This window comes from Macaca fascicularis, chromosome 2, assembly GCF_037993035.2.
Source record: "Macaca fascicularis isolate 582-1 chromosome 2, T2T-MFA8v1.1".
Taxonomy (NCBI): domain Eukaryota; kingdom Metazoa; phylum Chordata; class Mammalia; order Primates; family Cercopithecidae; genus Macaca; species Macaca fascicularis.
Genome location: NC_088376.1, coordinates 253,524 through 279,490, shown reverse-complemented (window position 1 = coordinate 279,490; position 25,967 = coordinate 253,524). Strand labels below are relative to the sequence as shown.

Below are 25,967 nucleotides of genomic sequence, written 5' to 3'. Positions count from 1 at the left end.
TAATGGGAATCCTGGAATCATGTCTTTCCTTAATGTGTCCTAAAGGCTGGAGGACAGGAAGTGAAACAATGCTCCATGCTCAGTCCTGTGATTTTGTGTAATTATTGGACTTACTTTGAAATTAAACTAAATGATACCCAAGGTAGAGCATGAAAAAAAAGAAAAAACAGGCTATAGTGTTTGAAAAACAAACAAAACCGTTTGGTTTGTTGGTTTGTTCTTAGACCTTCACAGGCTCCTAGGTCACACGTTTCAGTTTCTCAGCAAGTGGCATTCTCTGCAGAAGCTGTGTCAGTCTGTTTGATGATGTCAGCCACAGCAGAAAGAAGCACTCCGTAGGCCCCGTGCTCAGCACCTTGGCGTGAGCTCCTGCCATCTTCTGTTCATGCTCATCACAGCTCTGTGCAGTGGGCATCCTCCTGATCCCTGTGGGAGGATGGAGGATGGAGGCGGAAGGGTGAGTGATGGCAGGATCACATGAGGGGTCTCTCCCGAGGTAGGGAGGGGAACTGGCCCAGGACCTTAGTGCCCATCGCATCCTTCTTCCTCCTCCTCTGCCTCTCTGTGACTGTTTGACTCAGGCTGCAGGGACAGACATGAGTATGTGCAGAGCCTGTGTGCATCCCTGGGAATGTGTGCTCATATTGGCAGGGAGGGATGTGAGTGTGTACAGAGCGTGTGTGCACACCTTGGCGGTGTATGCCGGCGTTGGCAGGGACAGATGTGAGCGCGTATGGAATGTGTGTGCACACCTTGGGGATGTGTGCTGGCATTGGCAGGAACAGATGTGTACAGAGCGTGTGTGCACACCTCGGGGTGTATGCTGTCGTTGGCATGGACAGACGTGAGCGTGTACAGAGCGTGTGTGCACACCTGGGGGTGTGTGCTGGTGTTGATAGGGACAGATGTGTACAGAGCGTGTGTGCACACCTGGGGGTGTGTGCTTATGATGTTTTGTAACCGGCAAATACGTGGCCTGTTGCATCGGGCGGCCCTGCGCCCATGCTGAGCCCGTCAGTGGCCCTCGGGTTGGGGTCTCCATCTGCCCAGACAGCATTCGAGTGGCTTGAGGTTTCAGATTCTTCCTCTACGGATACTTGGGCTTCCTCAGGACCAAACATCAGAACCAGCCAACTGCAAACTACAAGAACGTTCAAATGCATCTTCAGTAGGAAAAACAAAAGCAATTGGAAAAATTTTCCAACGTGACCCCGTGGTTAAGCCGTTAGATACTCCAGCCAACAGATTGAGTCACTTTAAAATTCACACCAATTAAAATGGTTGTGAGAGTTGCAGAGCTTTACCGCTAAACCTTGAAATAATTGAAGCATTCTGCTCCACTTGCTTACAAACTAGAGTTGGGGATACCTTTCAGTCCAAAGTAGCAACCTTCTAAATCCAGCTTAGATGCGAGGCTCCCACTGACACAGGAAGAGACAGTGGCCCTTGATTATTCTCCTGTGTTCAGATACTGTGTCATTTCTTTTTTTTTTTTTTTTTGTATCCTGATCATCACTTCTGCTTTTCCAATTCAAACTAAAGGGAGTTTAGTTCTGTTTTGGAGAAGCTGTGGTTAGTAGTTTCTTTTCATGGTTTGCTTAATCTCTTAAGTCTGGTGCTTACATTACCCAAATAGACTTTTCTTTAGTACGACAGTGCCATAACCCAGGGCTTCTCCATCCATATCTGCTCCCCAGGAGGCTCCCTAGGAATGGGCGCTGGAGATCCAGCCCCTCTCCATGTGCCATTTTCTTTGAGTCCAAGGTAGGTTTGGCTCAGAGAAGAAAAGAGGCCTCCGGGTTAGGTGCCTCTGACTGCTTGCTTGTGAAATGTTTAATGACAAGGCGACTTCCAAACTAATTTACACATTGATAGTTGTAGCTTGAAGTATCACCGCAGTCATAAGAACAAGAAACACTCCCATAAAGTAGATAAGCAGAAAAAAGCCATAGAAGTTTAATAAAGCGCAAATAAAATGGTGTTGTAAGAATGTACAGTGGGAAATGCTCTCAGTCCAGCCAGATCCAGCTGTGGCGTCAGTCCAGCTGTGGTGTCCTCCTGTAAAAACATTCAGCCACATGTGGCCCTGATCGCAATCACTACTCTGAATTGTGATCCAGAATGTTCTTGGGGGCCGATGCTGGGACTGTTCCAGCAGTTCAATCTGATTGGGCGTCACGGTGGTGATGTGCTTAGCGCGGCCAGCTGGGCTGAGTGGTGGCCACCCGTGCACTCGCCACGTGCAGCCGTTATTCTGGTGATGGGGTTGCATGCGCCCCGGCTTGTCCACCTGGGCTATTAAAGTACTGGGAACCCAACCGCGGGCGGTGCCTCCCGATATGGGAGCTGTCTTTTTTATCCAGGGCCCTCTGGCGCTGCAGAACCCTGCTGCCAGTCAGAGCTCACAAGGAGGTACCGGAGGGCTCTGCTGGGGCATGGAGGTCCCTGAGCAGGTGGTCACTTATTGCTTGTGGAGTGGTCCATGGCCTGTGAGCTTATTCTCGGGGTTTGTGTGGGCGAGGTTAACCAGTTCACAGCTGGGCACTTACCCCTTACACAGGTGACACTAGTTAAAGTGGAATCTATATTAGCTCACACGGGAGTGTGTGAGGAGCTGGGAGGGTGGGGAGGCTTGGCCTTAGCACTAGATTCCCGGGCTCCTGACATTTCTGCGTCTTCCAGTTGAGGGGCCGTCAGAGCCGCTGTGGGTCCTGAAGACAGTGGGTGCCATATGGACCAGGGGATGCAGAAGCCTCTAGAGGCTGCGGGAGGCAAGGAGACGGTCGCTTCCCCAGAGCCAGCCCTGCCGCCACTTCGACGTTAGATGGTGGGACCTGTTTTGGACTCCAGCTTCCAGAAATGTGAGAAAATAAGTCAGAGTTTAGGGCGCTAAATTTGGGGTGATTTAGTGGAGAAATAGAAAACTAGCCCACAAATGTGCTCGCATTGAAATGTGCTCTGTCCAGGTGTTCACAGTGGTGTGAGGGAGATGGCATCAGGGTTCTGGGAACTGTGCAGTTTTACTGAAGGAAGGGGGCTCGCCACGCCTTTCCTCATATAACTGAAGGTATGTATGCCTGCCACACTGCCCAGGAGACAGGGACTAGAATTCTGACTTTATTTCTTATGGGAACCAAGCCACAGTCAGAACACGGTGAGGGCCGAGACGAGCTTCCTACAGCCTGAACTGGGAAGAGGAATCGCAAGTAGTTTGTGTTTTTCTACACAGACCTGTCCTTTTCAGGTTTTGTTAAGTTTTGGAAAAAGGGAGAAGCCAGGCACACCTCGGCGAAGGACAATGTTTCTGGAGGTGGTGCGGCTTCAGCCTGAAAATGGCTGTGTGGTTGGGAGGCTCAGAAACTGCCCTCCAAGGGCACTCATCTATTCCTTATTGCAGTAATACCTCGTTTACAGAAATCCACAGAAATTACAGTGCGGGAGGCTTCTGGTCTGGATGGGTTTGTGTGGACCGAGGTCACGGGGTGTTGTCCCAAGTGCTAATCCTGATCTGGCAGAGGCTCTGTTCCCAAATAATTATTCCACAGTTTCAGAGCCTATATCTGAGTGATAGTCTTTTAACTTTGTTGCATAAAAGGAAACAAAGTATGTCTTGAGGGTCTAAAAATCCATGTGGTAATCATGGCTGTAAACTCATACCTGGGGCTTTGGGATGGAGTGAAAACCACCGTCACCTGGCGTGGACGCTGCGTGGTATTTTTAGCATGGTGGCCTGCTCGTGCCTTGAACTCTATCTGCAGTGTGAGCAACAGCTGTGCATTTGAGAAATGTGGACAGGTCAGCTTGCTCCTCCAGGGGCCTGCAGGCATCCGGGTGAGGGGCCTGGGATGAGGCCACATCAGTGGGAAGGAGCTTGGTTGTGTCAGCAGATATGTCTGCCTCTACAGGCCCGCAAGCCAGCCAGAACCCAGTTTTCCTTTGGTCATCTAATGCCAGAAGAAACCTGTTTCTTAGAGATTCTCATAGTTTATATTAATTGAACCATTTGACCGTACCTAAAATGTTATAAATGCATGAGGCTTTACAACTTGGCAGATGTGTAACTCACATGTCATTGTATCAAACTGTTGAAGATATTTGTTTCACTTGAAGGTTTTTAGCATTTTATGTGCAAAGCAAATGCCAGTAGCATTTTGCAGGAGTATTTTGGAATTTTAAACACAGTGGGATAGTGCTGGGTCTCTGGGATACTGGTGAGGTGGACGTGACCTCAAGCTCTTGTAGCTTGCAAGCAGGATTGCTAAATTGTCACAACTGCAGTGCTGGAAAGTCAAAGTGGATTTCTGTAAATGAGGTATTAGTGCAATAAGGAACAGATGAGTGCCCTTGGAGGGCAGTTTCTGAGCCTCCCAGACACCCCAGGAGGAAGCAGGGGACAGGGGCAGTTACCCACCAGAACCTAGACGGTGGAGCTGGGTTTGCTGGTGGCCCTGCTTGGCAGCTCATTACGTGCAATAAGAAACAGGTGAGTGCCCTTGAGAGCGGTTTCTCGGCCCCCTTCAGAACCGCAAGTGGAAGACGCTCCAAGGTGGGGGGTGGGGGTTCGGTTATCCACAGGAGCCTGGATGGTGGAGCTGGGTTTGCTGGTGGTCCTGCGTGGCAGGTCATTACATGCAATAAGGAACAGGTGACTGCCCTTGAGGGCGGTTTCTCGGCCTGCTTCGGAACTGCAAGTGGAAGACGCCCCAAAGTGAGGGGGGGCTGGTGGTCGGTTATCCAGTGGGGCCGGATTTGCTGGTGGCCCCTGCGTGGCAGGTCACTGCGTGGAGCGATGGGAGGTGAGTGGAGTGGGAATAGAGGATGCACCCTCCACAGCTACTGCTGGGAGCTGGCTCTGGTAGCAGAAGGGGCATAGATAGAGGGATTCCCATCAGGGGCAACACGACTGGGGTCCCACGTGTGGTGGATGCCGAGGTGTGGTTATATGTAATCTCAGTCTGCACAGCCGTCCTGGTGAGTGGGTTCAGTTACCTTCCCATCTCACATTTGAGAAATCTCGGGGGCTCACATCACAGCTAGGTGGGTTGGAACTAATGTCTCAGGCAGGACGTTGGCCCCAGAGCCCAGATCTTACCCGCCCCCGCTCTTTTCAGTCCACCAAGCTTGTAAAGACGGTTGTGTGGTGGTGGGTGGCGGCTGAGAAACCAACACAGTAGAAGGCGGGGAGGAACTAAACCAGGCAGGAGACACAGGCAGTGCTTGGGAGGTCTGCACGGGGTGTGGGTGTGGGAGACAACTCTGGGCCTGTGAACCCCGTTCTGTGCTCCTGGCTTGCCCAACCTTGGCCCTCAGCCACATGCTGCGTGCTTTAGGTGAAATCTCAGTCCCTCGTGTGGTTCGGGCACATTTTCTCCCTGGCTTTGCCTCTCTTTAAATCACGGAGTCTCAGTGGGGATGGCAGGGTGGTTGGTGGTCCATGGAATTTGCCCTCCACCTCCTCATCCTTGTCCTGTCCTGTCTGTCCTGTTACCTGAATCTGTGTCTCTTCAGGGCCTGCAAATGAGTGGAGGCCACAGCAGCCTCTCTCTGACCGACCTCTCAAACTCTCTTATTCATCAGAATAGTGTTAAATGCTGATTCCTAGGCACCCCCATTAGACTCTACGCCTGCCTAGCATGGGTAATTTGGGGAAGGTACAGAGGGTTGCTGGGCTGTTCCAGGGGGTAATTTGCATTGTTGAATGTCTATTGTGTTCCTTCTAGCACTCTACTTTCCACGCACACGTGGCATTAAACCTGGAAGACCCCTGGGTGCTGTGCTGGTGAGGAAGCCCCGGCTGGACGAGGGGCTGCTGGGGCTCGGACTTGATTCCCGGGCTGGGGGCTGGGGGCTGCGGGCTTATTCTCTTCAGTGGGTCTGCTGATGGGATGCCCTGAGAAGTCCTGCTGTGCACTCAGGGGAAGGTGCAGAGACAGGCTCAGAAAAGACAGACCATGGATTTAAAAATTCCTACTGGAAAATCTTTTATGAGCAAAGTAATTTGCATCTAACTGAAGACAATCATTGCTTGAATAATTGGTTTGTTTACAAAGTTGGTCCTATGAACAGATTAAAGTTTTCTTTCATGCCTTATCTATAATGTGAATAGGAGCTATTACCGCAATTTAAATTAGCTTTAAATTTCGTATCAGATTGCAGTCCAGATTACAAACGGCTGCTTGATAATCTAATTGATAAAATGGAGGAATTTAGTGCTTGGAACTCGGAGTGAAGGGAACAGAATTGCTTTGGTTTCTCAAGAGCGTGTTGACTGAGTGGTGACCTGGGGTGAAGAGAAGTGGCTAGAGTCATTACACTGGAGGAGATGATCTGCCCCCGCATTTCTCAGCTGTCTTCTGGACGAAACAAAAGGGTGATAAATGGAAAAAATTCAGCACTGAGTCGTCTATGCCCTGAGCTTCTCATCCGGTCATTAATGGGCTGTAGCTGTGAAGCCTCCATACAGGCACAAAGGAATTAGGCTAGAGTAAGGCGGCCGGCGACCTCTGGCATCTGGACCGTGTGTCATTTCCTAAAGCCCTTTTGGGTGAAATGACATTCGCAATGTCGTTGTCCGGAGGAGTGTAATCTCACGTATGAGATGCAGATTTTAAACACCAAAGTCAGGAAGCTTGGTGGGAGTGGCTGTCTTCCAAGTGGTTTTCTGTGCTGCCATGGATGAGGCGTGGATGTGTCATCTGTAGGTGAGATCCACTGGTGAAGGGGATAAGCAAACCATGGAGGTGGGGGGTGTGAAGCTGCATCTCTTCTGGCATCCCAAGGAAATACATTTTGTAAAACTTGTGAATTTGACCCTGACCCTAACCCTGAGTGTTGAAGTCTGGTGCAGTGTCTTGATCCCTCTTCTGCATTGAGAGTGAGTGACTGTAAATGACCGATTCCTCAGTGGTGAAAGTTCAAATGTAGCTTCCCTGAGGAAGCCAGACCTCGGTCACCCGTATCTCCATTGTAAACACTGCGGCCCCTACGCGGGTGGCTGCAAGTTTCCAGGCCTTCCTTGGAGAAGCAGCCGTGAGGTGCTTGATGATTTGATAATATCAGCCACCTTCTGTCTTCTGTCTAATCACGGTACAAATGATTCTCCTACAAGGAAATGGATCTGGTTTCTTCCCGATCATTGGAAGAAGCAGCCCGCCTAGGGACTCCACCGTCCTCTGCACTTTCACAGCGAAGCCTGTGTCTGTCTCCAAGGAGTGTCACGTGTGTCGTGGGAATTGCCTCCTTAATTCTTCCTGCTTTTGAGGGCTCCGGTAGCTCTGCCTGTTTCACCCGGGATGAGCAGCAGGTGGTCTCTGGCTGCTGTGGGACTAGGGCTTGGGGGTGCATCATCACATCCGGTGGCCTGTCCAGGTGGGCATCATTGTCTTTTGCCTGTTGCCTGAGGCAGCTGTGATGCCATGGGGGTCATGCTTGTCAGGGCCAACCCAGTTCTTCCCGTGTACACCTCTCCTGCTGGAGTGCCTTTCCTTATGATGACTTGTTGAATTAGCGTGGAGAATGCAGAGAGGCTCTGGGCCTCTCTCTCCCATTCTTACTCCCTGGAGCTGTGATGCCCGACAAGGGAGCCCATAGCCCAGAGGCTCCTTTAAGTTTAATTAGAATAAAGATTTGATTACATAGCTAAACACATTTGAAAAGAACTTCATAGATTAAATTCCAGATTCCACCCTTCAGGCCCAGTGGCCACGTTTCAGGGCTCAGCAGCTGTAGGTGGCTGTTATCTTTCTGTGTTGGCTGAGCAGATTGGGGCGTTTCCAGTTCAGCAGGCAACTCTCTTGCATGGCTCTGCCTGTGGTGAGGGCACCTAGGCTGGAGAGCCTCGTGGGGATCCCTTAGGCCTCTGGCTGCAGCCAGGCTGCACGGTTCCTGTGCCTCGGGTCCTCTGCAGGCCCAGATGGATCCCACCACAGAGCCAGCACTGCTAGACTTGGGTACTGTGTGCAGACAGCAGAGGGTCACGTCCGGGCCTTGCAGGGGCTGGGGTGACTGGCCTCCTTGGCCAGGCTCCTGTCTCTGAGTCTTCAGGGGAAATGCATCCACCATCCACACCGTGCACCAGAGGAAAACTGCAGGCTTCTCTGGATGGTGAATTGAGATCATGCAGAGTGACTAGGTTTGGGCTCCTGACCAGCGTGGAACCTGATACCTTTAGGTGGAACCTGACATGCCTCCATGTGTACATGGCAAAGAGAATGCAGCATTGTCAGCTTGAATCCAGATGTGCTCCCGTTTTGAGGTGAAAGGTTCTGAGAGTATTGGCCATTGGTGATTGTGCTGCCGTGGAGGACTTTGAATGCACGCACTGGTTTGTGATAACCTTGATTTCCTGGTCCTGTATGTGGGCATCTCTGAATATCCTGGACTGGAGGAAGGCAGGGCAGATGGGAGGGTGACAAGAGGTGTCAGGTGTTTCCAGCTTTGGGGACTGATGCCATCAGATGGCCGAGATCAGGATGGTGGTGGCCAGGGACCAAAGCAGGGGTGCGTGGAAACGCCATGTTCCTCGGAGCATGGGGAGGACCACTTGAACTCTATTCCTGGGCAGCAGTTCTTCCATTCTCAGGAATCTGTGCCATTGTAATTGAGTAGCAAATTCCGTAGTTGCTCTAATTACTTACTGTTAAGTCCCCATGCCAATTACCATAAATTAGCAACAGTGATAACAGTTTGCCTGGTCAAACCTTACCAAGAAAAACCAGTGGACCTAGTTTTAGTTGCCTCCAGTTCCCTCCAAATCAGATTCCTTAGCGGCTTGTGTCCCCACACTTGCTGCAGTTCCTCCTGGGCCTGGCAGGCACATTCCAGACATTCACATCTCAGCTCAGATGCAGGCGTGCACATTATTTATAGAAAATCGCACTGCGCTGTCATCGGCTTGAGCTGACGTTCTCTAGGTGGGAGGCGGAGGTTCAAAAGTTCTAATGGGATGAAATTAGATATACGAATTTTAAAAATTCACGTGTCATGAACTCTGTTCAGTGATTTTCTCTGAAATGAGAGACTATTTGCAGATGAGGCAGTCAGCCTGCAGCTCTCCTTAGATCTGTCCTAGACCTCGATGCCGTCCTTTGGCCTCTTCCTGGGTGTGGGGTGCTCTGCTTGAAGCAAAACCAAAGGAAAGAACGTCGTCTGCCTCACTACTGCAGCCAGCTCAACGCGCACACCCACTGGGAGGGGGGTTTGATCACTTAACATTTTAAATGCATTTAACATTAAACCAGCAAGTCAGCCAGTGCTTTCTGTACGCAAGCTGCCTGGCTCATGGGAACCTGACACTTGACTTTTAGGAAGAGAGTACTTGCTTCTGTGGAGTGTCAATATTTGTCTCATTTCTTGAGACTCTGCTCAAAGTGATGAACGTGAGTAAATTAGGACCTTTTTTTGTAAATTGGGCCACAGAGCTCTCTAGGCACAGTCAGAGGAGTAAATGGCTGTGAAAGATGCCGCCTGATGTGAGCCATGGCCAGGCACTTTGGAACCTGGGATCCCATCTCCAGCCTTTCAAAGGACACAGAGGAATATAAAATGCAGATGGGAGGGTTCATATTTTAGGCTTCTCTGTTCTTTTGAAATCAAAGTGCAAAGAAAAAGTTTTGCCTTGAGGTCTTAACCCATACTTGTTTTTCTCCAGAGGTTTTAAGATTTTCTTAACTGCTTTTTTCTTCCCCGATCCTTGGGGAACTTCTATCTTCATATCTTCTTAAAAGATATGGTTAAATTCAACACTGAAATTTAAAAACATGCTTTCATATTTTTCTTTAAACTGATATATCTGACATTGGTGAAGAACTAACTGGGAGTATTGGTTTATTTTTAATTTTTTGAGACAGTCTTGCTGTGTTGCCCAGGCTTGAATGCAGTAGTGTGATCTTGGCTCACTGCAGCCTCACCTCTTGGTTCACGCCATTCCCCTGCCTCAGCCTCCTGAGTAGCTGGGATTATAAGTGCCTGCCACCATGGCTGGTTCATTTTTGTATTAGTAGAGACGGGGTTTCAACATGTTGGCCAGAACTCCTGACCTCAGGTGATTCGCTCCCCTTGGTCTCTCAAAGTGCTGGGATTAGAGGCATGAGCCACCACACTCGGCCTGGGATATTCTTGATTGTAACTGTAATAGATTGCTTTAATAAAAAAGATATAGAACAACAACAACAAAAAAACTGTCTGAAAAGTCCCGAAATTAAACAGCTCACTTGGACAGGGATTTGGACACCAGTTGAATGGCCCAGCACAAACCATAGTTACATGGGCCACTTGGCCTGTTAGATCCTTAGGGTACTTGAAATCGTGGGGATATTTGCATTTCTGCCTCTGGATATCGTGTTAGTATGAATTCGGCTAGTGTTTGAGGGCCAGGCTCAGATCCGGGAAAACAAGAGCCCCTGCCCTCACGGCACTTCTCTTCGTGTGTGTGTGTGTGTGTGTGTGTGTTAGGAAAATAGAAAGCATAAGATATTTTTTTCAATGAGCTGGGAAGATGGAAAAACAAGCTTAAGATGTTTACTTGTTCAGAAGAAGGGAAGTGCAAGGAATACTCAGCTTTGCTGCTGCTGAAGGAGGCCCCTGGCCGAGGCTGTTTGAGAGGTGGAGTTTCTCTGAGAAAGGTGGTAAGAGGCAAATAGGATGCCCCATCTGGTTTGCCAGAGATGGGGAAAGTTAGTATCCCCAAAACAACCTCGGCATTCTGGCAAAGGCTTTGGAAAACCAGCTACGGTGTGGGACCTTGTTAGCCACTGGGTAGCAGGAAAACATTGCTGGTCCTGAGGACTATACTGTTCTTCCACTGATATAAAGAACTACCTGAGGCTGGGTAATAAGGAAAAAAAGGTTTAATCGGCATACAGTTCTGTGGGTTGTACAGGCTTCTACATCTGGGGAAACTTACAATCAGGGTGGAAGGTGAAGGGGAGGCAGGTATGTCTTCATATGGCTGGAAGGGGAGACAGAGTGAAGGGGAAGGTGCCATGTACCTCCAAGCAACCAGATCTCAGGAGAACGATCATGAGGACAGCACTTGGGGGATTGTGCTAAACCATTAGAAACCACCCCCATGAGTCAATCACCTCCCACCAGGGCCCACCTCCAACACAGGGTTACAGTTCAGCATGAGATTTGGGTGGGGACACAGAGCCACACCATGTCGTGCTTCCCATTCTTCTGCACATGCTTTGCAAATGGTTCTGTCATTGGTTTTTGTTTCTGTTGATACATAATATATGTACATATTTTCAGAGTGCATGTGATATCTAGATTCATCCCTATATTGATGAAATCTGTGTACTTGGGATGTCTTTCACTTTAAATATTTTCTTTTCCTTATGCTGGTAATGTTCAAGTTATTCTCTCCTAGCTGTTTTGAAATACACAGTAGATGACCCACTGCCATCCCCCTGCTGATATATCAATAGTAGTTCTTGTGCTCCCATTAGGCTGTGTATTTGTGCCTGTTACTAGCCTCTGCCCATCCTGCTTATGAGTGGGCTCTGCTGGGCCCTGTTGACCACCTACTCTTGGTCTCCATGAGATCTGCTCTCAGCTCCTGCTTAAGAGTGAGAACATGGTCCGTTTCTTTGCTTGGCTGGTTTGTTTGACGTAAAGTCCTCCAGCTCCATCCATACTGTCGCGGATGACAGGGCTCTCCGCTGTGTGGTGGAGTATTGCTCCTGTGTATGTTCAGGCCACGTTCCCTTCATCCCCTGTTGACGGGCACTCAGGTGATCCCGGACTTGGCTGCTGTGGATGGTGCTGCACTGAAGCTGAGAGCAGTCACTGGCTTTATACTCAGGGGACATGAGCCACTTTGATGTTCTCAAGCAGCCTATCCCCAAAGCCCTCCGTAAAATGCCGCATTCGTTTGTACCCACGGCTTCTTCCACTAGGATGAACAGCTGGGAAGGGGCTTTGAGTGAATGCTTGGGTTTCTGTCTTTAATTGGTACCCAGCTACACTGGCCAAGCAGGGGTCCCAGTGACCCTGGACACTACCTCACATAAGGTCCAAAGATGCAGTTAGGTTCTTTTTTTAACTTAAAAAAAATGCTTTTGACCTGGTTAAGCTATAGCATTATCAGTTAGAGTTTTTCTATATTGGAAAGGTGTATATTTTATTTTCTAAGAAGGAAAGAAATCCTGTTAAATACTCTAACCACAGATTAAATCATGTCAAGGAAAGAGGTACTATTTTGGGGGAAAATTACCCCTTCATGTCAAAGATCAAGGAGATGACTTACATTGTTTAGTTGAGTTAATTATGAAATCTTAAGTGGTTTTAAGAAGATGAGCTGTGGATGCTGCAAGACATGAGACTGATACTGATTTAATGTTAGTCAGCCCTGACAGAATGTGGCTAATATTTAAAGCTTGCTCCAGTATTGCTTGATAGATTGTAAGTTAATGTAAAGATCTGTTTGACGCTTTTATTTTACAAAATATTGAGAAAAAGTTTGACAGCCAAGGAACGGCCTTCAACCAATTTCTTCCTAATTTCTATCACCAGAAAATTTTGTCCTGTTAATTCCAGAATTTACTTTTGGAAAGTTCCCGTAAGGAGAGCAGAGGTATTGGTGGTTGAATGGTGACTTGAATTTAGGTGAAGATCGTTAAATATTTCATAGTCATGTTTGTCTTGGTGGTTTTAGCAATTTTATATTAAACTTAGAACTGCGAGTCAAACCAAATGTGTTCTTTTGCTTTTGTGATACTCCTTTGTATGACTATACTGGTAAAGAATGATAAAATGTGTATAGGGTATTTTTTTCTGTGTAGATATTAGGATTTTTAGGGGAACAAATTAATCATTCTTCTAATATACACTGTGTTGTGTGTTGGGTCCTTTGTATATTAGTTGAATCACTATAATGAGGACCAGTTGAAAGTCTGTTTCTATAGCAGATCTTTTATATGTTGACTTGTGTTATGCAAAATCCTTCATCCTCTAAGAAGACTAAGCAATGGGTTGGAGGAGAGATTTAATCACCCATTAGGTCTATTCCGAATGCTCAGAATTGAATGCAAGTACTAATTATGTTTTTGAAGTGAGGTGTGTGTGTGGTGGACTCCTTTTTAGGTCATGGGAGGGAGGTAAAGCAAAGATGAGATTTGCTGATGAACATTTGTGCATATGCTAGTGGAGAAGTCATATGACTTGACTGCACCTGCGTACTCTGATTTTGGTTTCGTTAGTGTCCATAGCCACAAGCCTCAGCCGCCTCTGGGACCCACCCTGAGGGGCTGTGGTGAGGGTTATTACAGAGTTGTGTGTCTTAGCGAATGACACAAACGGCCTTGTGGGCCTACTTTGGCTTTGTTTGAACCTCTAGATTGTTAAACTAAGTTTAACATTTTGAGGATTATAAATTGTGATTCTTGTCTAAGAAGAGGTTTCTGTTGTCTCTGAAGACAGGAGCCGCAATACAGATGGTCCCTGGCTCCCAATGGTTACATTTGTGATTTTTTTTTTTCAACCTTGTGATGGTGTGAACTAGTCACACTCAGTGCATTGTTCGGCCCGAGAATGGGCTGCCTCTGGATGAACCCATTGTAAGTTGAAACTATGATGTCAAATGCACTTTCTATTTAGGATATTTTCAGCTTACGCTGGGTTTATTGGAACAGTTTCATCCCATGGTAAGTCAGGGAGCATATATGCTCATAAAAGTAAAGAGGATCTCATAGATACCATGAGATATAATGTCTCTGATGTTGTAGAGATACGGTGAAAACAATCAAGTGGGATTTGGAAGCCTTGGAGGGACTCACAAGGGCAGCTCCTGGAATGCAAACGTGAGCGCCACTGGCTTCTGGATGTGACATCTGTGCCTTCTGCTTAGCCCAGTGGGTTATTGGCTGCTCCTGAGGGCAGAGAGGTCCAATGTTCCTGTGTTTAGGTGTTTGAGCTGCCTTAAGAGGCTAGGTCAATTCTCACTGGTGTCTTCAGGGCTTTAGGTCCTCTGAACAAGCAAGAGGAAGGGCGACTTTGTAGAGCTTTGGAAATCTCAACGGACTTCAGGGCCATCCCCCTTGGCAGGAGAGAACCCCACTGGAGGCGAGCAGGGTGCCCTGAGTGCCTGTGCTGGGCCCAGGCATGTACGGACGTTGTGAGGGCCACAGGACACAGATCGGTCTTGGTTCACAACTGGTGTCGATGGCCACGCAGCATTTCTGCCAGGTACATGAGTGCGGGGACTTGGGTTTTGGGGTGTGCGTCCTGGTTGCCTAGTTGCTTGGAAGACCCCTATTCAGACCCCAGCCTGAGTCACCGTGACAGGCCTCCCGCTTCACATGCCACACGGAAGCCGTGGCATCGGTCACTGACGCCCACCAGCTGTCAGATGTGCGTGTGTATCTTCCCTGGTCTCGTGATGGGTCTTGTTTTGAGGTTATAGTAAACGTTCTTTACGAGGGGTTTTGGATTTTTTATGTTGTTTGCAAGGAGGCAGCAGGGAGTGCTTGAGCAGTGAGATCCCCTTCCCAACCAATGCAATTTCAGATCACAGCAGGTAATTAGGGCAGCGGAGCTGTGGGATCACCTTTCCAACCAATGAGAATTCGGATCACAGCAGGTAATTACGGCAGAGGGGCGGGTGGCAGAACCCTGAACTGTGGCTGTTTCTGGTGTCTTGCCCCGCGGACAGAGCGTGCTGGGGCCTCCGTGGTCCTCTGTGGGGTGGGTGGAGCACATGAGCTGGGTGCTGCTGGGCTGTGGCTGGCTCCCCAGCCCGGGGTTTATGCAGGACTGGTTCTTAAGACAACTTGGAACCCAGAAAGCAGCACGAGGAGAACGAATTTGTGCGTTTCGGGATCCTTGGTGCTTCCCAGTCTCAGATGATGTGCAGGCTCTGAGGGGTCTCGCCAGGAAGACTTGCACAGTCGGCCCCCAGGGTGGAGTGGGGCTGCAGCAGGTCTTGCAGGAGCTGGAAGTGGGGGGTGAGTGTCTCGCAAGCGGGACCTTTCAAATGGGCCCAGCAGGATGCATCCGTTGAAATGGTGCCACCTAAAGCAGGGCTGCGGCCAGCAGGGCCTGAAAGGCTACAGCGGGCTCTGTTTCTGCTCTCTCTTGAAAGAGTTTCTGCATGGTTTTCCTTGGTTTTTGTCTGTTTGCAGGACGCTTCCCCCTTTCTTGGGCTTACCTAGCCTTCTGAGCTTCCTTGTTGAGTATGACAAAGCCCTGAGAAGGCATTTTTATCGCATAATTATGTTATCCTGGTGGCTGGATAAATGACCTGCAAATGTGGGTGACTCAGTAGCTCTGAGTGTGTTCAATATGCAAGTCAGAGGTGGGAATGAAATGTTCAGGCAGGCATCAGAGGATCTGTTCTCTGCTTCACACTGGGGCCCTGGTTTGCTGACAGTCTTCACACTTGATCCAAAATGGGGATAATGAAGTCTCACGGATTCGGCTTCAGCTAAGAGCTGCCTCCAGTACAGTCTTGTGTGAGTAACAGTATATAGGTTTGGTGCAAAGGGCAGGCGAACTTTATTAGCTTTGGCAAGGGAATCCTGAGTGATAAATTGGAAGAATGTTTCAGGAAATTCTGGAACCTGCAGTGAATCTGGAATCTGTATGAAATTGAGATTTGGATTCTCACAATTTCCTAATGCTACCCTGAAACCCAGCAGTGGACATAGTCGTAGAGTTCAGTTGCGCTGCCCCAGTTCCACATTTTAAAAGGAACACGTTGCTTTCATCTAGAATGTTCTGAGCTCTGAGTGCTGCCGGCAGAGTGACCAGCTCTCTGCATCAGAGGGGAAGCCAGGGCTGCGTTCACGGTGTCGCGGCAGCCGGGAGCTGACCCTGGACCTCAGGCACGTGTGATGCTGACCATTTTCTGTAAACTCCAAGGGTGTAGTGGTCTCCTTGGCGCTTTACAGTCTTCTGAAGCTTTTGATGTGTCTGCACTTTATAGATTTTTCAGAAGTAGACAGCTTTTTCCCATACCCTTGGGCTGAGTTTCGTCAGAGGCTGGTGTGTGGGAAGCACCACAGCCACATTCTGACAGGGAAGACTCTGGTGCCCAACTGAGGTCAGAGTGGAAATTTGTTTTTCCTTCCCTCCAGTCTGGTCCAGCTGCTCCCTGCTTGGCTAGAAGAAAATCATGCTTATCCAAGTCGTAGGCAAAACCCCGAAGTCAAACATTTGTCTTTTTTCTTTAATATGCCCCTTTAGTTTATATGGGACGATAGATAGAGAAGTGTCTTTTAGGGGAAAAATAATTTCTTTAATTACAAAGAACTTTTTGGATAAAAACTGCAATCAGGAGGCTATTTTGTAATAAGATCTAGTTAAATACTACAGTGGAAAGCTCCTTATATTTTATCTTAAACTTGGGCCTGGTGTGCATGGCCGCACGCTCGTACTCATGACGCCACGCTCAGCTGTGAACTACCGGCACAGTACATACTTTCTGGTTGCTTTTTTGAAAGTCTTATTGCTTGGCCTCTCCGACTCAAATGTTGAGTTACGTTGATTCTGTTCAGAATGTTCATCCCTCCGTCTAGGGTCCAGTCGTCCATCTCAGAGGAGGAGACCTGAGGATGAAATAGAGGCCAGAGGGCTGTGGGGCTGAGGGCGAGGGTGGAGCATGGGGCCGGAGAGGCAGGGGGCCAAGGGTGGGGCAGCGGCCTGAGGGGTGCAGGGCTGAGGCCGGGGCAGTGGTAGGAGGGGTGTGGGGCTGTGAGCCAAGCTCCATGGTGGCCTCTATGAATTGGGAGACTCCAGGCAGGAATACAAGCTACTGACCCCTTGACTTCAGCCCTGGGACTCCTGACTTCCAGGGCTGAGAGGAGGTTTGCATTTGTGGTAATTTGTTGCAGCAGCAATAGGAAGTTAATGCATTGTATCTGTTCTTCACCTCCAAACCTTTGAAAAGTAACCCTGTTGTATTGGCCTTTTGTGTGCCCTAAATTCTAATGAGATGGTTTGTAGGAAATAATGGACACAAACGATGACAGAACACAAAGTTGGACAGAAGCAGTGTCTTCTGTGGTTCTGTAGTTTGGGTCTATGAAGTTAGATTTCGGTCAAAGAGTGTGTGGTCTTGTTCAGCGTGTACCTGGAGTACTTGTTCAGAGCTCCTGGGGGAGTGGTCTTTAACACTGTTAGGATTAAAACTCAAAGCACATTAGGGCCAGATTTCCTGAGTCAGTGTTAGGAGACCTTTGAATAAGAGTTGGCGTGTAGAATCTGCCCACTTTACTAGTATGAAACAGCAAAGTCTTTTTTTTTTGAAATGGAGTCTCGTTCTGTCTCCCAGACTGGAGTACAGTGGCGCGGCCTAGGCTTACTACAACCTCCACTGCCTGTGCTCAAGTGAGTCTCCTGCTTCAGCCTCCAAATTGCATGATTTATTTTCCTGTTTTATATACTTAGTATGTGAAAGCTCTGCAAACTTTATTAATACAAATGACATGCCAAAACTTATGAGAATCCAGCATTTTCCCATGCAAATTAGTAGTGATGTGGAATTCCTGGGCTGGTTTGGTTTTATAAGACATGGGATGGATTCTTTGCCTAATTTCTGTGGAACTAACAATTGTTAATCACCCAGCACTCTTACCTCCCCCAACAGCTCAGGTGAGGGGGTTGTTACCCCCACTGTCGTGATGAGAGGCAGGAGACTGAGGCTTAGATGAGCAGGTGACACATTACTGTCCAGCCCCACCCACCCTGTAGTTTCCTGCCATGGCTCAGCTATCTTCCTGCAAGAAAGGAGAGACACCCTGGTGCTGGGTAGAATTCCTTGTGAACCCCTTTGCATCCTCCAGGGAGTACTTGCTTTACGGTGGTGGCCCATGTGGGGAGGCCTCTGGCCCACTGAGAAAGTGACTCAAGTTGTAACATTACTGTCTCTCTGTCGGGCTGCTGTCGATTGGGTGATTTGTAAAGAGACATTTATTGCTCACAGCTCTGGAAGCTGGAAAGTCCAAGGTCAAGGCAGTCCAAGGTCAAGGCACCTGCACATCTGGTGTCCCAGGGCCTGTGGCTTACAGACGGCAGCATCTCACCGGGTCTTGCGTGGCAGCAGGCGTCTCGGGACTCACATGGTGGAGGAACAGGAGGGCTCCTCCAGGCCTCCCAACAAGGACACCAACCCCAGTCCTGAGAGCAGGACCTCCCAAAGGCCCCACCTCTTAATGTATCCCATCGGAGATGGTTTCAGCATGAGGTTTTGGAGACATTCAGGCCAAAGCCATTGCTCTGCTGTGGTGTTAGGGCTGCATGGCGTCATTACTGCAGCAGAGCCACAGCCTTCTCATCTGCATTTGCTGCAGGAGGAAGACGCAGGTGCCTGTGCAAGTTGGGGTTCAGTGCAAGAAGTCGAGACCCTCTAGGAATCTTAGCAGGGGGAACTTAAGGCTTTGAGAACTGATACCTTAGGACTGTAGTTTTCTTCAGACTGTAAAAACCTTGGTGTGTGATAATACTGAACATTGCCTGAGCCCTGTGATCCTGTAAAACAGTGGTGGTTAAGACATTCCCCCTCCCCACAACGGCGCCCCCACTTTTACTGCAAGAAGCCCCTTCCCATGTGGCTTAGGCTGCCTGGGGATGACCATTTACCGAGGACAAGGCCAGACACAGGCCTTCAAACCCCCCTTATCTGCCTTATAAGTGATTAGCTAAACTGCCTGTTCCCACTAATCAATCACCTCCCACCTTGAAGTGGTTCTTCGTGGTGCAGTTGTGCCTAGGGGGGTGGACTTGTCTTTGACTGTTGCCTTCCACAGAGGACGGTTAGGGTGGGCAGGAAAGAATTCTCTGCTACAGGTCTGCATTCCAGGCTGTTTCCAGAAGTGGGAATTCTGGTGCCCTGGAGTGTGGGAATGGATTTCTAGTGTCCCAGCTTCGGGTGGAGTTGAAATTGAGTGAGGCAACCCACCACACCCATTTGGAGCCAGGAACTAGAGCCATTTTTAAAGTGGCAGTTTCTCCATAAGATTACCCAACAAATGCGCTCAGCACGTTTCTTTCTTTCTCATATGCATTTGGCCATCTAAAATGGGAATGGTTTTTTGAAGCATGGATGTAGTTTTAAATTTTGAGTATTGTAAACCTTAATGTAGCTTCTTAAAATGTTTGCCTGAGTATCTGGAGATTTACTAAACCTTTGGAGTGGTAATAATGAGTTGATCTATACGACTTTACTTTCATTGCATCATAGAAAGCACTCTAATTAAAACCTCTGCAGTTGGGCCAGCAGGCGATTGGCCAAAATAAATTCTGCTTTTTGGGTTTCTTTAACCAAACAAGGCAGTAGAGTGTAGGCTGAAGTGGCAAATTCATTTCAGAGCACGCCGGAGCCCTCAGTGATTGAGCAGCCTTCTCAGGTGAACATGTATCGAGCCGTGAGTCTTGGCAAGCCTGGCTACTGATGTGTGCACGTGACACCACAGAGCCACACCTAGGAAGATGTGGTTTCTGTAACAAGCTTTGGAAAACCAAAGTTCAACTTAATTATCCAACTTTGTTACAGAAAAAGCTTAGACCAGATGGCCAAAGACCTGATTGTTTCATGGTTGAGACATGGTTATAAAATTGCCCTTACTTGGTGCCAATCAGTGTTGGTCCACAGTGATACTCCTCCAACCTCACTGAATAGTTTGGAGACTGATATGAGACTGTGAAAATCTCCTTAAGGTGAAAAGGGCTCTGGGGCACCCGGGAATATCCGCACACCCGTGGCCATTCCCCTATAAGGTGGAAAGGACGGCTGGGTCATGAGGGAGCATCCGCACACTCGTGGCCGTCCTCTTTAAGATGGAAAGGGCTGGCCGGGCGCGGTGGCTCAAGCCTGTAATCCCAGCACTTTGGGAGGCCGAGACGGGCGGATCACGAGGTCAGGAGATCGAGACCATCCTGGTTAACATGGTGAAACCCCGTCTCTACTAAAAAAAAAAAAAACAAAAACAAAAAACAAAAAACTAGCCGGGCGAGGTGGCGGACGCCTGTAGTCCCAGCTACTCGGGAGGCTGAGGCAGGAGAATGGCGTGAACCTGGGAGGCGGAGCTTGCAGTGAGCTGAGATCCGGCCACTGCACTCCAGCCTGGGTGACAGCGCGAGACTCCGTCTCAAAAAAAAAAAAAAAAAAAAAGATGGAAAGGGCTGCTGGGGTGCCCCGCAATATCTGCACACCCTCAGCCATTGTGGTTGTCCCCCTTTCTGCTCAGTCACCTCTGTGTTCCCGCATTCAGGCTTTGGGACACTCATGAACAGCTCGTCCCCTGGGCTGGTGAGGAAGGAGTGGGAGGTTGTTCTGAGGTTCTGTCACTGTCTGCCCTGTCATGAGCAGGGCAAGGCAGTGGCAGTGACCCTGGAGGAGTCTGGTCAGTGAGGGCTCTGGCAGGAAGTGCTGAGGCTTGAGGTGGCTCTGCCAGTCGTAACCCAATGTCTTCCCTCTTATTTCCACGATTCCTTCTAGTTCTGCACCTTGCACTGCAGAGTCTCTGTGTGTCTATAAATACACATGAGTTACGATACAGGTGTCTCTTTCCCCTCTGTCTGGGGCTGGGCCCAGGGAGTGAAGTGCAAGACCCCCTTACTGCTGGATGCCCACCAGCACGAGGCACTGCCTGCCCTGCTAATGAATGCCTACAGCAAGTCCTGGAAGCCTCCTTCTGAGCACCTGGCCTGTTAACGGTGTGTAGTCCCACCCTGAGCAGAGACTGGGGAGGCGGCGGCAGCACTGCCCCCATGGTGCATCCTTGGTGCATGGAGGAAAGTGTGTTCATGCTTAAAACACAGCCCATCCTCTCAAAAGCAAGGTGACAACCACATTTACTTCTGGAATCTTAAAAAAGGGCCCGTCTCTTTGAGAGAAGAATGTGCCATGTATGTGTGTACCTCCTTTGTTGTTTTTGAGACAGTTTCCCTCTGTCACCCAGGCTGGAGTGCATGGTGCGATCTCACTGCAAGCTCCGCCTCCCGGGTTCATGCCATTCTCCAGCCTCAGCCTCCCGAGTAGCTGGGACTACAGGCACCCGCCACCACGCCTGACTAATTGTTTGTATTTTTAGTAGAGACGGGGTTTCACCGTGTTAGCCAGGATGGTCTCGGTTTCCTGACCTCGTGATCTGCCCACCTCGGCCTCCCAAAGTGCTGAGATTATAGGTGTGAGCCACCGCGCCGGGCCGTATGTGTGTACCTCTTTACAAGTCTTGCCCAACCTTTGCATTGAAAAATGATGGAAAAACTTAAGGATGTAACTGACAAGAACTTTATAGGTTTCTCCAAGTAAAAATTTGGAAAAGTTAAGTGAACCCATAATGTGTTTTATTTCTATGAGTCCCACACTTGGATTTTTAAATGTGGGCAAAACATCTGTATGTTCTTCAGCCTGATTTCCGTGGAATCGTGAATGAAACGTGCTGAAGTTGCCGTGCGGATTTTGTTATGTGGCGGTGACAAGTGGGGCTGGTCATTAAACAACTGGAGGGATCCCTGTCCTTTCTATGCTTCTTTTGGACACTAGGCACGTGCTTGGGTGTTTTCTGTGTGTGTGTGGACAAGATGAGAACAGAATTTCCAGATTCAAACGGTGGTATCTTCTCCCTTTTCTGTTAAAACGTGTCTTCTGCTGCTTCTACATAGACCAAGTGTTTCTTTCTCTTGCCTGTCTACATAAACGCTGTTTAACAAAAACCGTATTGTAGACATGTGAAGCTGAATTCCACATGATCAAGCAGATAGAGATGACTGAGTATACTGTTTTGTGGAAGGAAGGTTTAAAATGATTTTTAGCTTTTTCCCTGAAATAGGGAATACTTTTAACTTTTTCCTTGAGATAGGGAATAATGAAATGGGAAAATAATTAAATTTTCCCATGTAATTGTTAGATTATATTTAATTATTAGATTATTCATGTATTGCAAGGGAAAAAGGAACTAGATCACCCCATGTACCCAACTGAAAATTTAAAGGGTATGGGCGAATTCATTTGAACTCCTTTAATTTGTTTTTGTTTGTTTGTTTTTGACAGTCTCACTCTGTTTCTCAGGCTGGGTGCAGTAGTACAATGACAGCTCACTGCAACCCCAACGTTCTAGGCTCAAGTGATTCTCCTGCCTCAGCCTCCCCAACTGCTGGGATTTACAGGCGTTAACCACCACACACAGCTTATCACCTCTTGGAGACTAGCTTTGAGTTTGGGCATTCACTGAACTATATTTTGGTTAATTCTCAAAGTTTGTCACTGTTTATCTTTAATTTGCTAAAAATCTACATGTATTGTAAAATGCGTTACATTTCCTTAGCATTCACGGATTCCCTGTTAGTGGGGCAGAGACACAGAAGGGCAGAAGGCGTTCGGACATCATCAGGGTTGCAGTTGAGTGCTTGCCCCGAACACACTGGAGCTCTGGGCTCTGTGGCCCCACGGGGGTCCTCTGTCCACCGAGGGGGCCGGGTTACCTGGAAGGTCCCTCCAGCCTCTGCAATTTTGCCCTTTTCAGGTTAACATCTCATCGTTGTCCTGGACAGCACTGCCTTTCGTTCACTGATCCACGAGTGAACAGCTGGTCAGTGGCCAGTGCTGCTTCCTTCAGCTGGGAGGTGGTGATGTGATAACACTTCCGTGGAATTTGGTTCTTGGTGTATTAAGGGTTCAGTTGTATGTTTATTTTTAATCTGCACCTCTGAATTGGTCTTTTGATTGCAAAGAGATTGCTTACTGGATTTGTTTCTGAATATTTGGTGGATAACAGGAGAACCTTGCTTATCTGTGTGTTCATTTAATGTGTTTTTGCCAGACATTTAAATGGGTGTGTTAGCCCTCAGCCCACTTTCTGTGTGTGGTGGAGTCATTGAAATCATTTATGTGAAGTCTCTCCTCTTTTTAGGCCAGAGGATGTGGGGTGGTGTCTCCCTAAACTAGGGGGAAATGGCATTGTTCTGCCCTCCTCCCTGGGAACGCTGGTGTTTCCAGGTCTCTGAACTTGGCTCCCACACTGGGAGAGTGGCTGTGGCTTCTGGAGCCCGTTTTGTGCGGGACTGACTCCTTCACTTGCTTTATTCCCCATCGTCTTTGCTGCTTTATGACGCAGGGATGAGGGAGTTGGGCCCGGGGGCCTTGCCTGTGCCTGAAGGGCCCGATGCAGAAAACTCCTGGTGGGAAGGATGTTCCCTGAGGGCAGCTTTTGGAGTGTTTTCCTACTTTTAACTGAGAAGCAGCTATTCACATGGTTCTATTCTGCTGGTGTGTTTCAAAATAACTGGTGTAGAGTTGTGAAGATGTCCGAGACACCCATGACCCACTCCGGGCCAGTGCAGGACATTGAGCTCAGAATCCTTCAGACCATTCAGATGCCAAAGATTCTTGCTTGGTTATTCTCAAACTTATGAGAATCTAAAACGCGAGCCACGGTATGGATTTTCTCTTGAGCCCCCATGACTTTGCCTTGTATTTTGGGCATGAATGACTTCATCAAGGGAAAAGAATTTGAGGAAGGAGCCTCTGAGGCTAGGAGGGGTTGGGAAGGAGCGGGGGGAAGAGGAGGGCAAAGGAGCTATAGAGAGAGGAGCCAGGCTGGGGCTGGGGCGTCTCCCCATGATGCTCCCCCACCCCTGGCGCGAGGCCCCAGAGACTGACTGATTTTCCCACAGGCAATGTGTATGATTGCATGTCTGTTTTGTGGGCTGGCCATTTGGATTGAGGGAATGTCTGTGTTGTGATTCCTTATTGATTCGAAGGTTGGAAAGGTTTGTGCTCAATACAGGGGTCTCTTGGTGCGATGGGAAAATGTGATCGCAGCCGCCTTCGGGGTGGGGAGAGCCCTCGAGGCCCTCAGTGGTGGCCGGCGTCAGCCTTCGCTTCCCTGGGTGAGCTGCCCTCAGGGTGGGAAGGGAGGTCCTCGGTGGTGGCCACTGTTGGCCTTCGCCTCCCTGGATGAGGGCTGCTCCATCCCCGGCTCTCCGACTCCTTGCCTGGCACCTTCCTCGGTGGAGGCCGGGATCCATCAACTTTGTCCACGCGTGTCCTGCAGACTAATGCTGGCTGGAGGTTCAGGAGTGGTCAGAAGAGGCCAGAGGAGGCCCTCGTGATGCGAAGCTAAACGTTTAATGATGGCGCTGTTGAGTGCATGAGCCGCGTCAGCCCAAGAGTCTGGGTAAGAGGGAACCCCGCGGGGTGGAGGGAAGACTGGACAGATGGGTGCTTTCCTCGGCCCCTGGGAGCACGGCCAGGTCCACGCTCAGACCTCCTGGTTTCTCCCATATTTCCATCAATAGCAAGGGAAGGACTCGGGGCAGAAGTAGTTCAAGGGCCTCTAAAGACTTATGTAATTGTTAATAGGCCTACTTTTATGCTTTCTTATGTATTAAGAGCAAATCATGATACAAACTCATTTCTGTTTGAAGAAATCTTTACTGCTCTCATTTTTGTGGCAAGCAACATTGATTCTTTGCTTAGTGAGCGTTAGTGCCCTCCTGCCCAGTGCTGCTGCCTGGCGTGTCCTCGCACACACCTCTGTCTATTGGTCTCCGTTCACCTTTCCGCCTAGAATTGTAGGAGGGGCGCTGGGATCTTAGGGCTAGAAAGAAATTCTGAAGACCACTTTTAGGGGCGGCTTTTAGTCAGGGCTTCCAGAGAGACAGCCAGCCGGGTGTGCGTGTGTCTCCAGGGCGAGGCTTGCTGCAGGGGCTACAGAGTCCAAGAAGCCCCAGGACCCACAGGCTGCAAGCTAGAGTCCTGGGAGGGTGTGACTTGAAGACTTGAGAAGCGGAGGGTGCGGATCCCACCGTGGTCTGAGGAGATGAGACCCAGAAGCACGGGCTGCAGAAGACAGATGTCACTGGCCCATCAGCCAGACAGGTGGAGTGAACCCAGTTTTCCCCGCCTTGCTGTTTTACTCGGGCCCTGGGTGGATAGGGTGGTGCCCTCCACACCGGCGAGGATGGGTCTCCACTCAGTCCAGAGGCAAACATGCATCTCACACAGAAATAATGCAGAACAAGCCATCTGGGCACCCCGGGCACGCTCAGGTTGATGCACAAGACCAACGCCGCGCGTGGCCCTGACATCTGTGTGTTCGCATCACTCCACACACATTGCTCAGTCATCGCCTCGGTGAGTTTGTAAGCTCGTTGTGTGGTTCTGGGGCTTTTTGTCCTTGGTGATGACAGGCTCCCCACTGCCCCAGCTCAAGTATGGAAGGTGATGGCACCAACGGCTCCTTGTTTCTCAGACACTTGAGTGGGTGCTCTGTGCAGCCAGTTTCACCTGCAGCAGCATCTGTTCCCTATGCCGATTCCATTCGGAGTATGTGCCTCCCTTCTGTTGAGGGTGCAGCCTTCTTTCAGGGAAGAACTGTGTCCTGTTCGCCTATATCGCCTGTGGTGTATCTCATGGCTGAATAAGTAGCTATAGGATACCTCGGTGGCTGAATGATAGGTTCATTGGAAGGAAAACTTTATATTTTTTTTTCTTTTTGGGATGGAGTTTCACACTCAACGCCCAGGCTGACGTGCAATGGCACGATCTTGGCTCATTGCAAACTCTCCCTCCCGGGTTCAAGTGATTCTCCTCCCTCAGCCTCCCAAGTAACTGGGGCTACAGGCTTCCGCCACCATGCCTGGCTAATTTTCGTATTTTCGTTAGAGAAGGGGTTTCACCATGTTGGCCAGGCTGGTCTTAAACTCTTGACCTCAGGTGATGCGCCCACCTCGGCCACCCAAAGTGCTGGGATTACGGCCATGAGCCCCTGCACCCAGGAACTTAATACCGTTTTTTTTTTCCTTTAAATCGTAATGGGCTTGTTAAATGCTTACGTTTTTTTTTTTTAATTTATTATTATTATACTTTAAGTTCTAGGGTACATGTGCATAACGTGCAGGTTTGTTACATATGTATACTTGTGCCTTGTTGGTGTGCTGCACCCATCAACTCGTCAGCACCCATCAACTCGTCATTTACATCGGGTATAACTCCCAATGCAATCCCTCCCCCCTCCCCCCTCCCC

General features: G+C 49.0%; 1 long non-coding RNA gene across 2 annotated transcripts in view; it reads left to right on the top strand.

Annotated features, from left to right (window-relative positions):
• Positions 1–2,616: 2,616 nt before the first annotated feature.
• The window catches only part of LOC135969575 (uncharacterized), a 106,289-nt gene continuing 82,938 nt past the window's right edge, over positions 2,617–25,967 (top strand). Inside the window, exon 1 of one of the 2 annotated variants that reach the window (XR_012431779.1) lies at positions 2,617–2,861. This is a non-coding gene — a long non-coding RNA (uncharacterized lncRNA). Of the gene's footprint in view, positions 3,068–25,967 lie in introns of both variants that reach the window. The other variant, XR_010584817.1, reaches the window with a different exon arrangement.